Raw genomic sequence first — 12,948 nt, forward strand, 5'->3', positions numbered from 1 at the left:
TCCTATCGGGATTTGTCGGCGCATCGAGCGGCTTTGCTGGTCTTGTTTTACCATTGTCGAAATGTCTTGTAAACCGGGATTCCGAGTCTGGTCGGGTCTTCCTGGGAGGAGGTCTATTCCTTCATTGATCGCGAGAGCTTATCATGGGATAAGTTGGGACACCCCTGCAGGGTATAATCTTTCAAAAGCCGTGCCTGCGGTTATAGGCAGATGGGAATTTGTTAATGTCCGGTTGTAGATAACTGGACACTTGACTTAATTAAAACGCATCAACCGCGTGTGTAGCCGTGATGGTCTCTTTTCGGCGGAGTCCGGGAAGTGAACACGGTTTTGGGTTATGTTTAATGTAAGTAGGAGTTCAGGATCACTTCTTGATCATTGCTAGTTCACGACCGTTCCTTTTGCTCTCTTCTCGCTCTTATTTGCGTATGTTAGCCACCATATATGCTTAGTCGCTGCTGCAACCTCACCACATTACCCCTTCCTACCCATAAGCTTAATTAGTCTTGATCTCGCGGGTTTTGAGATTGCTGAGTCCTCGTGACTCACCAGATACTATCACAACAGTTGCAGGTGCCGATGATACCAGTGCAGGCGATGCAACCGAGCTCAGATGGGAGCTCTACGAAGACCTTGGTTGTTGCTATGTTTCGTTTCATGTTGATCAGTAGTGGAGCCCAGTCGGGACGATCGGGGATCTAGCAGTTGGGTTATCTTGTTTTCTTTTGGCTTCGTCCGTAGTCGGACTATATGTGTGTACTCTGAATGATGTATGATTTATTATGTTCATTGTGTGAAGTGGCGATTGTAAGCCAGCTCTTTATCATAGTCTTGTTCATTACATGGGATTGTGTGAATATGACCCTTCTTGCGACAAAACCACAATGCGGTTATGCCTCTAAGTCATGCTTCGACACGTGGGAGATATAGCCGCATCGTGGGTGTTACAAGGGTAGGACAAAAGATGTCATGCAAGTTCTTTTCCATAAGCATGTATGACTATTCATGGAATACATGCCTACATTACATTGATGAATTGGAGCTAGTTCTGTGTCACCCTATGTTATAGCTATTACGTGAGGAATCGCATCCGACATAATTATCCATCACTGATCCATTGCCTACGAGCTTTTCACATATTGTTCTTCGCTTATTTAATTTTCCGTTGCTATTGTTATAATCACTACAAAACCCAAAAATATTACTTTTGCTAGCATTACCTTTATTATCATATTACTTTTCTACTAAATACTTTGTTGCAGATACTAAGTTATCCAGGTGTGGTTGAATTGACAACTCAACTGCTAATACTCAAGAATATTCTTTGGCTCCCCTTGTGTCGAATCAATAAATTTGGGTTGAATACTCTACCCTCGAAAGTTGTTGTGATCCCCTACACTTGTGGGTTATCAAGACTAATTTCTGGCGCCGTTGCCGGGGAGCATAGCTCTATTATCTGAGTCACTTGGGACTTATATCTGTTGATCACTATGAAGAACTTGAAAGACCCTAAAACTACGATCTATCCCTCAACTACGAGGGGAGGTAAGGAACTGTCATCTATCTCTGCACTAGATTCTCCTTCTGTTATGAGTAAGTTTGTGACACCTATACCTGCTACTGCTATGAACTCTGATATGTCGCATGTCATTGATGATGCCACTTCTGCTATGCACGATACTTATGATGAAACTACTTCTGTGTGTGATACTACTTTGCCATTAGGTGAATTTCTTGATGAACAACTTGCTAGGGCTAGAGAGAATGAAATTATTGAAGATGTTATTATTGATGATAGTGATGATGAAGGTTCTCCGAATGATTATGAATTGCATGTTGTTCCTAAGGGTTATGTTATGAATGAAGAAGCTGCTAGAGCTATCTTTGCTTGCAATGATAGATATGATCTTAAGAAATTATTAGCTAAATGCAAGTAGCAGTCTCTTAATGCTAGAATGAAACCCGACCCTGCTTTTGCTACTTCACCTATCTGTGTTGCTGATAAGGATTATGAATTCTTTGTTGATCCTGAAATTGTTACTTTGGTAGAATCTGATCCTTTTTATGGCCTTGAATCTGAAACTGTTGTGGCACATCTTATCAAGTTGAATGATATAGCTACCCTGTTTACTCATGATGATAAATCTCGCTACTTTTATATCCTTAAGATATTTGCGTTCTCATTAAAGGGTGATGCTAAGACTTGGTATAATTCTCTTGCTCCTGGTTGTGTGTGTAGTCCCCAGGATATGATTTATTACTTCTCTGCTGAATATGTCCTTGCTCATAAGAAACAAGCTGCCTTGCGGGAAATATATAATTTTGTGCATATCAAAGAAGAGAGTCTCCCACAAGCTTGGGGGAGGCTTCTTCGATTACTAAATGCTTTGCTTGATGATCCTCTCAAGAAAAATGAAATACTTGATATATTTTATAATTGACTAACCGATGCTTCCAAGGACCACTTGGATAGTTGTGTTGGTTGTGTTTTCAGGGAAAGAACAGTCGACAAGGCTGAATTACTACTGAATAATATGTTGACTAATGAAAATAATTGGACTCTTCCTGAGCCAATTCCTGAGCCAATTCCTGAACCAATTGAGCCAACTCCTGAGCCTATTCCTAAACCCACTCCGAAGAAGAGAGGTGTTTTATTTCCTAGTCCTGAAGATATGCAAGAGGCAAAGAAATCAATGAAAGAAAAGGGTATAAAGGCTGAAGGTGTTAAGAATTTACCACCTATTGAAGAAATACATGGTCTTAATATACCGCCTGTTGAAGAACCACATTGTCTTGATAACCCGACACAGGTAGTAAAGGTAAATTCTCTCTATAGATATGATAAAGTTGAAATCCCCTCTACTAAATTTCATAGCCCTTGCTTAGATGAATTTGATGACTTTATGGCTAGACAAGAAAGTTTTAATGCTTATGTTGGTAGAGAGTTAAGGAATAATGCTTTCGAGATAGGACGCGTGAGCGATAATGTGGCTAGAGTTAAAGGTGAACTTAAACTCATTAGCAAATATGCGTATATGCTTGCTACTCAAGCCGAGCAAGTACTTAAAGCTCAAAATGATTTGCTTGATGAATTAAATAATAAAAATGACTTTGCTGTTAGAGTGGCTACTAGGACTGGTAGAATGACTCAGGAACCTTTGTATCCTGAAGGACACCCTAAGAGAATCGAGCAAGATTCTCAGAGAAATAATTTAGAGGCACCTAGTTCTTCCAAAAAGAAGAAAAAGAAAAATGATAGGACTTTGCATGCTTCTAGTGAACCTGCTATAGACACGCCTGAGAACCCCAATGATATTTCTATCTCTGATGCTGAAACACAATCAGGTGATGAACATGAGCCTAGTGATAATGTTAATGATAATGTTCATGTTGATGCTCAACCTAGCAAAAACAATGATGTAGAGATTGAACCTATTGTTGATCTTGATAACCCACAATCAAAGAATCAACGTTATGATAAGAGAGATTTTGTTGCTAGGAAGCACGGTAAAGAAAGAGAACCATGGGTTCAGAAACCCATGCCCTTTCCTCCTGAACCATCCAAGACAAAGGATGATGATGATTTTGAGCGCTTTGCTGAAATGATTAGACCTATCTTCTTACGTATGCGCTTAACTGATATGCTCAAAGTAAATCCTTATGCTAAGTATATGAAGGATATCGTTACAAATAAAAGAAAGATATCGGAAGCTGAAATTTCCACCATGCTTGCTAATTAAACTTGTAAGGGTGGAATACCAAAGAAACTTGGAGATCCGGGGGTACCAACTATACCATGCTCCATTCAAAAAAATTATTTTGGAACTGCTTTATGTGATCTTGAGCCGGTGTTAGTGTTATGCCTCTCTCTTTATATCGTAGACTTGAATTGAATAAGTTGACACCTACTGAAATATTTTTGCAAATGGCTAATAAATCAACTGCTATACCTATCGGTATTTGTGAGGATGTGCCTGTTGTGGTTGCAAATGTCACTATCTTAACGAACTTTGTTATTCTTGATATTCCCGAGGACGATAGTATGTCGATTATCCTTGGTAGACCTTTTTTGAATACTGCAGGGGATGTTATTGATTGCAACAAAGGCAATGTCACCTTTCATGTTAATGGTAATGACCATACGGTACACTTTCTGAGGAAACAATCTCAAGTTCATAGCATCAATTCTATTGGAAAAGTTCCAACTATCATTATTGGAGGTTTTGAATTTCCTCTCCCTACTGTCAAGAAAAAGTATGATATTCTTATTGTTGGGGATTTTCATATCCCGTTGAGATAACTTAGTGTTATTCGAAATTTCTCCAGTTCCGTGTTATTCGGAATGAGTTTGTTAACAAGACTTGATCAAACTTGTTAGTGGATTCATTTTCATGATCATGAGATGGATGAAACTAGAAGGCACAACCTTCTGTACCCTTTTTTTTACTTTATGTTATTTAGAATAAATAAAGCAAAAATAATATTATCTGTCTGTTTTCTGAATTATCCATGCATTAAAAAAATATCCTGAAAATAAAAGTGCTCCAAATGCCCTGCAAATTTAGTATGATTTTTGTCACAACCTAGCTAGTCATGCATTAGAGTGTTGCATCATGTTTACTCTTTCATCAGAAACTTGAAATGGGGATAACAGAACCCCCAGTCCCCTCTGAAACCAACTAGGGTTACTAAAATAATTTTTCAATGAACCTGAAATGCCCTTCTAAAATGCCCATCATTTTTGCCTTGGTTCAGAACCTCTGCCAAAAGTGGTGCACATTTTCCTAGGCCATCCTAGGGTTTTTGATTTAAATCATAAATATTTGAATTTGGGCATTTAAAATAATATAAAATATTTAAATGCTCAAATATCTCCAAACTAAAATGTTTCATGTTGGAAATAATCCAACTATGGGCCAGGAATAGTTTGGTGAATTTTTGAAGTTGCCTAGGTATTTTATTAAATTCAACAAAGTTGCAGATATATTAAATAAAACAGAAACAGAAAAAAAAGGGGAAAACTTCCCTGTGCGGCCCAGCCAGCTGGCCGGCCCAGCAAGCCAGCCCAGCCCACCACCGCCGTCGTCCTCCTGGCGCCAGTCGGCCAGGCGTGTGGCCGGCGCGCGCGCACGGCCGGAGCGCCACGCCACCAGCCCGTCTGCCTGCCTCCCCCCCGCCAGCGCGACGCCCCGACGCTTCTTCTCGGTGCTGCCCCGATCCCCTAGCCTTATCCCCCTCTCTCTCCCGTGCTACTCTCTCTCTCTCTCTCACGGCCGAACACCACCGTCGCCGCCGTTCGCCATAGCCGCCGTCTCCGACCACCCCTCGCTCCCCCGACTAGCTCAGGAGCTCCGCCTCGACTCCCTCTTCCTCCCCAGCGCTCCACAGCTCCCCGGAAGCCCTGCATCGCCGCCACGTCGCCGTTCCCCTCTTCAGGCTCCGACCACCGTCGCCGTCGATTCGCCGTCTCCAGCGCGTCCCCGAGCCCACTTCGACGCCCACTGCAACCGCGGTGAGCTACGCCACCGTTTCCCCCTCTCCTCCCCCTCGTTTCCCCACCGTAGCCTCCTCCCCACCACGGCCGAACCTCCGCCGTCGCCGAGCTCGTCGTCGACGCAGCTCCGGTGACCATTTGGTCACCCCGGCGAGTCCAACGAGTTCGCAAGACCCCGTAGAGCATCCCTAGCGCCTCGCTTCGCTCGACTTCGAGCTCCAACCCCGTTCCCGTGCACGACCGAACCCCGGCGGCCGCAGCCGAGCTCGCCGCCATCGACTCCGGCCACCCCGACCCCAACGGACTCCGCCAAGAGCTGCGGTTTGTCCTCAGCTCCACTCCGGTGGTCTCCGCGGCCCCTCTGGTGGCCGAAATGGCCAAAACCACTCCCGCCGCCGCGTCGGGCTCGCCGGCGGCTAAACGCCGGCAGCCGACTTTGACTTTGACCACGGGTGGGCCCTGGTTGACTCCCCTGAGTCAATGACAGGTGGGGCCCAGCCCTGTTAATTAAACATGATTAGTTTTAATTAAATTTTAATTAAAATAATCACCCTGACATGCGGGACCCACTGTCAGGTTTGACCCAGACCTGTTCCGTTGACCTGCTGACGTCACACTGACGTCAGGCTGACGCAGTAATTGATTTTCTGAATTTAAATTAAATCAGGAAATTCCAGAATATTATTTAAACTTCAAAAATTCATAACTTTTATTCTGTAACTCCAAATTGGACAAATTATATATGAAAAATGATCAGAAAAATCCAATCTATCCATCTGTACTATTTTCATGCATGATCAAGCAAGTTAAATTGATGTTTTAAGCAGAACAAGGAAAAGCACTTTAAAAGACCATATTTGAACTTAAAATTTGAATCCTTGATTCAAATTTGTTCAAACCCCTCTGTTCTTAGTTGCATTAGCCCAACACACTCATATTGCCATGTTTCATGCATGCATCATATTGTTGCACATTGTTTGGTGATGGTTGTGTATCGATGTCCTTTGCGACAGGTTCTGCCCCCGAGGAGTACCGTGATTACCCTAACGAAGAACCATATCAGTGCATCGAACCATCAGGCAAGCAACCAACCATTTGATCATATCGATACAATCCCATGTTCTCGCTCCTGCTCTCTTTTACTGCATTAAGACAACGCGATTCAAACTGCTGTGTGCTACGGTAGTTGAACCCATTTCCTCTGCATGACCTGTCATTGCCACAGTAACTAGATGAAACCCACTAGCATGTGTAGGAGTTGATTGAGCCATATGTATGTGTTGTTCCTACCTTGCTATGCCTGCTATGCTTAGAGTCGTGTCAGGTCTGGTTCATCTGGGTGATGGGCTAGAGTGAAATGTTAATGTCGGTAATGAGAGTGGTGTGGTGAACATGATTTGGTAAAGGTATCGATGAGAGGCCATGTAGGAGTACATGGTGGGTTGTTTCATTGAAGCCGACCTTAAGCACTGAGATCTGTATGTGTGATTTAAGAATCAGCTACTACCATGCATTGGGCCCGAAACCAATGGACCCTCTCGGCTTCTTATTCACCCTAGTTCTCCGTCCAGGAGTTGCAAGTAGTTTCTGGTGTTTGTAGCCTACTGGAGGCCGTGGACAGCGCTGACCGTAGGGGTGGGCTGTGATGCGGTAGGTACGTGGCCGGGTGTACCGAATACCCGTTAGGTATCTCGGGAACCCTGTTCACATCGTTCGGGGCCGTATGGGAAACCTCGGCCGGACTCCCTGCGGATGGAACCTGAATAGGCGATAAACCTGGACTGGAGGCTTAGGTGATTAGGTAGGTCGTGGCCGACACCCACGTTGGGCTTCCGCTTGAAGGTTGCCGAGTACATGTCGTGTAAACAACGGTAAGTGGTGAGAGCGTGTATGAAGAAGTACCCCCTGCAGGGTTAACATGATCTATTCGAATAGCCGCGTCCGCGGTAAAGGACTACTTGGTTGCCTATACAGTTCATAGACAAGTAAATGGAAACTACTAAAAGCCTCAAGATAAGTGTGAGTGCCGAGGATGGCTCTTCCGTAGGAAGACGGAGGCGGATCCTCGGTAGTGTATTGAATTGGTGAGTAGTGGACTCGTGTGCGCAAAAATCATTTCAGTTGGAGTATCATAGGATAGCCTAGCCAAGAGTCAAAGCTGGCTTGCTGCAATAACTCCACCAACCCCTCTTGATACTATGCATGTATGTAGGATCTGATGTAAGTCTTGCTGAGTACCTTTGTACTCATGTTGCTATAATCTACATTTTTACAGAAGACGCTGCAACCCCTTCTGATGGGTTCTATGTAGACGTTGACATCAACGAGTAGGCTAAAGACCCAGGTGGTGACCCTGAGCTTGTGAAGGACCACGTAGTATAGCTAGGCTTTCCAAGCCTCTTTTATTTTACTAGTTGTCTGTACTCAGACAAGTTACTTCCGCTGCTGGTTTGTATGACTGTATGACTTGTATGTGGGGTCGTGAGACCCGTACCTTTGTGTATGTTATGTATGGCTCACTGAGCCTTAAATAAAGTAATTGTGTCATAGAGTCATGTTGTGATGCTTCGTTGTATTTGCACATATCGAGCATATTGTGTGTATGATTGAAATGCTTGGTATGTGTGGGATCTGACTATCTAGTTGTTTATCTTTAGTAGCCTCTCTTACCGGGAAATGTCTCCTAGTGTTACCGCTGAGCCATGGTAGCTTGCTACTGCTCTGGAACACTTAGGCTGGCCGGCATGTGTCCTTCTTCGTTCCTGTGTCTGTCCCTTCGGGGAAATGTCATGCTTTGAGTACCGGAGTCCTGTTAGCCCACTACAGCCCGGTTTACCGGAGTCCTGCTAGCCCAGTGCTACAGCCCGGACCCACTTGCTGATGACCGACACGTTCGGAGTTGGGTCATGGATGCCTGTCCCTGTAAGTCTGTGCCACTTTGGGTTTACGACTAGTCATGTCAGCCCGGGCTCTTTATCATATGGATGCTAGCGACACTATCATATACGTGAGCCAAAAGGCGCAAACGGTCCCGGGAAAAGGTAAGACGACACCCGTGGGGATACCGTGCGTGAGGCCGCAAAGTGATATGAGGCGTTACCAGCTAGATCGATGTGACATCGAGTCGGGGTCCTGACAGCGTTGGCATCAGAGCCGGACTGCCTGTAGGTTCTCCAAGCCAAACTGGTCGATGTTGAGTCTAGAAATTCTTTAGTTATATGTAGGGGAATTGTTTGTGGGTTGGAACGTAAGGCTCTTTTTACTCCTTATACCTTATGACTTTCTTATCTGAGTCAGTCCATTCTTCCACCGGGGGTTAAGGAATTAGGATCTGTTCTCTCTATCAGGATCACGAGTTACTAATCAGTAGTACCCTATAAGTTTGATGGTTACCAGCCTAGTTCAGTTCTACTACCACATTATGTTGCCAGAATGGTTTCAGAACTTTGATATGGTGATGTTGAGTGTGTACGAAATCCTTTGTCAAATGTCTCAAATCCTTTTTGAGCATTTACAGCTGTTATGCTTCCGAAATTTTGCTAGAAATTCTAATGCCTTTGCATTATGATTGTGCTTTCAGATGGCCACTCGCGACCTCAATCAAGTGGTTCGCCTGACTCGATGCCTAGATGTACCCGGCCATACTGCTAAGTTGGTCAGGGTAATGACTGAGGCTGGATATCGCTGGTATCCCGAGTACACGGTCGAAGAGCAATTCCGAGACTTTAATCAAAGCCAGTATCTCTGCACTGTCAGGATATTTCCATCTTATCCTGGATCCACCGAGCCTCTTCACTGCTCTTATGGACTCGGGGTTACCATTGAGATGGCTGTGCAGGACGCCGCCTACTCTATGATGACCATTATGCGGGTCAGATCTGGCCTATTTCGGGACTCTGATTTCCGGTATATGCCAGGATCACTTCCGGGAGCACAAGGGTATCTCCAGGCTATCTATGCTGACCCCACCCAGGAGGATTCACGGACTCGCACCACTGCTGAGATGCTCGAGGATAAGGACCGTGAAAATCGGGCCTTGAGGTTAGAGCTTTTCAATACCCGTGCTGACCACTGGGCCACTTTGACTCGGTTCGCACCGGCGGTGCAAGCTGGATATTCAGATATGCGCGATCTCTATCCTCTGAGATCCGCTCTGCCAGACGTGATGGTTTGGCGTGATGTAGGAGGCATCACCCCACCTCGCGGTCCCCGCAGGCCACCGTTTGTTGGTCCAAGGCCTCATCCTAGCCCCTATGGTCCACAAGCTTCGCGAGATCGTCTGTTTCCGGATGATCATGTTGAGCTTCCAGGCTATGGAGGTGACTTCTACGAGGACTACTACGGATCGGTCTGAGTTAGCAGTAGTATCACTAGTTCGCACTAGCTGTGTCTTCTATCGTCCCGCGTGACTCGTGGGTTATGACCTAGTTTGTACTCTTTCCGGAGGTGTAGAGAAATAATGTATAGGAGCTTGGAATGCCTCCGATGAGATGTAATCCTCTTTTCACCGTAATAGTACTTTGTTTGGTCTTGTACTAAACCCTGTATGGTGTGTATGACGATGGAATAAAGAAGCAGTTTCTGTATCTACCATGTCATACGGATGATCATCTTGCATTTCGAGTTATTCCTTACATTTTATCCTATGTCAGAATCTTATCATCCTGACTAAATCATTGTCTTGTTTACCTAGGATGGTCAACACGCGCGCTAACCCTGCTTCTCAAGAGCAGGCCGAAGGCAGTGAAGCCAGGAATGAAAATCTGCCTCATCCTCCTTCACTAGCCGAGGTGATGATGGAAGCTGAGAGAAACAAGCGGGAGACAAACCGTTTGTTGGAGCGTATTGAACAGAATACAGCACACCATCAGAGGGCTAACGTGGTGTCACTCAGTGATTTTATCAAATTGCATCCACCCACATTCCACCACTCCGTCGAGCCTCTCGACGCTGATGACTGGCTTCGCAGTATCTCTCACAAACTGCGTTCCGCGCTGGTAGCGGAGGCTGACAAGGTCACCTTTGCTGCATATCATCTTGAAGGCCCCGCCAGTCTATGGTGGGAGAATTATGGAGCTATGCGCCCAGCGGGCCATGTCACTACTTGGGCTCAATTCAGCGAGGCTTTCCGTGAACATCACATTCCGGAGGGTCTCATGGACCGTAAACGTGAAGAATTTTGCAGTTTCACCCAAGGCCGACTTTCTGTGGATGCCTATAGCAGGGAGTTTGGTAATCTCGCCCGATATGCAACTGAGGAAGTTTCTACTGACGCCAAGAAGCAAGCAAGGTTCCGTAAGGGCCTTAGTCCTGAGCTTCGCCGCGACCTCCGTCTGCATGAGTGCACATCTTTTTCGAAACTTGTCAACAAAGCCATCAGTGCTGAAACTGGTCAGACTGACTATGACGCAACACGCAAGCATGGACGTGACACGGGTTCCTCATCCGGTGCTGGTCCTCAGAAGCGCCGCGTGTGGGTGCCCAACACCGCCCTGCCACCCAGGTTCACACCGAGGCCATCTTTCCAGGCGCCTCGCCCTGTACAACAGTCTGCTCCAGCCAAGCCCTATGGGGGTCCAACCAATAATGTTCCTCCACGTACCAGTTCCGTGACTTGTTTCAAGTGTGGGGAATCTGGTCACTATATGCGTGAATGCCCCCAGACCAACCCCAATCAATCTGCTAAAGCTGTTGGCCGTGGCAAGCCGACAGGAAAAGTATTCCACGCCAAGCCGGTCACCGCTTCACGTGGCCATGTCAACTGTGTCTCTGTCGAAGAAGCTCAAGAGGATCCCAACATCGTTCTCGGTACGCTTCTTGTTAATTGCCACCCGGCATCTGTCCTTTTCGATACAGGAGCCTCTCATTCCTTTATATCTGAAAATTATGCTCGTTTGCATAACGTTGCATTCTGTGACATGCCATCCACTATGGAAATCTCTACCCCTGGGTCTAGATGGCAGACCTCTAGGGTAAGTTATGGAAATGAGATCCAAGTCGACAGACTTGTTTTCCTTGCGTCTTTGATAGCCCTTAAATCTTCAGATATTAATATCATTCTGGGTATGGACTGGATGTCAGCTCATCATGCCCAAATTGATTGCTTCTCTAGGACTGTTCAACTCACCCATCCTTCGGGGAAGATAGTCAATGTCTTGACCCGAATAGCCAAGCGACAATTATATTCTCTTAACGCCAGCCCTTTGCCAGACCTTGAGGACGTTCCGGTAGTCCGTGACTTCCCGGATGTCTTTCCAGAGGAATTGCCAGGTGTTCCACCTGACAGAGATGTTGAGTTCGTAATAGACCTCATTCCAGGAACCGTTCCGATTGCTAGAAGACCTTATAAGATGGCACCACTAGAACTAGCCGAGCTTAAGAAACAACTCGATGAGTCCTTGAAAAAGGGTTTCATCCGCCCTAGTTCATCTCTGTGGGCTTGCCCCGTCCTATTCGTCAAGAAGAAGGATGGTACGGACCGGATGGTTGTAGATTACCGACCTGTCAACTTGGTCACAATCAAGAACAAATACCCGCTTCCCAGGATCAACGACCTGTATGATCAGCTCGCTGGATCCTCAGTCTTCTCCAAGATGGATTTGAGGTTGGGCTACCACCAAATCAAAATCAGAAACGGGGACATTCCTAAAACGGCCTTTGTTACTCGTTATGGCCAATACGAGTACACCGTCATGTCCTTCGGTTTAACCAACGCTCCAGCCACCTTTTCTCGGTTAATGAACTCAATCTTCGTGGAGTATTTGGATAAGTTCGTCGTAGTTTATCTCGATGATATACTCATCTACTCCAAGAACGAGGAAGAACATGCCGAACATCTAAGGCTAGTGTTGAAGAAACTTCGAGAGCATCTCCTTTATGCCAAATTTTCTAAATGTGAATTCTGGTTGTCAGAAGTGACCTATCTGGGTCATGTAATATCGGGTAAAGGTATTGCTGTTAACCCTGAGCGAGTTCAAGCTGTCCTTAACTGGACTCCACCTGAATCAGTCAAGCAAGTTCGAAGTTTTCTAGGCTTAGCGAGCTATTGTCGTCGCTTTGTCGAGAACTTCTCCAAGGTTGCCAAACCTCTAACCGAACTCCTCAAGAAAGATAAGAAGTTCGAATGGACTCCACAATGTGAGCACAGCTTTCAGGAACTGAAAAGACGCCTGACTTCTGCTCCCGTGCTGGTACCGCCAGACTTCTCCAAGGACTTTGTTATCTACTGCGACGCCTCGCGACAAGGACTAGGTTGCATTCTCATGCAAGATCGACACGTAATTGCCTACGCTTCACGGCAATTGCACCCACATGAGGAGAATTATCCTACTCATGATCTAGAGCTTGCAGCCGTAGTCTATGCACTTAAGACCTGGCGACATTACCTCCTCGGTAATCGTTGCGAAATATTCACTGATCACCAAAGTCTGAAGTATATTTTCACCCAACCGGAT

The sequence above is a fragment of the Triticum aestivum genome, chromosome 1B (assembly GCF_018294505.1).
Source record: "Triticum aestivum cultivar Chinese Spring chromosome 1B, IWGSC CS RefSeq v2.1, whole genome shotgun sequence".
Classification (NCBI taxonomy): Eukaryota; Viridiplantae; Streptophyta; class Magnoliopsida; order Poales; family Poaceae; genus Triticum; species Triticum aestivum.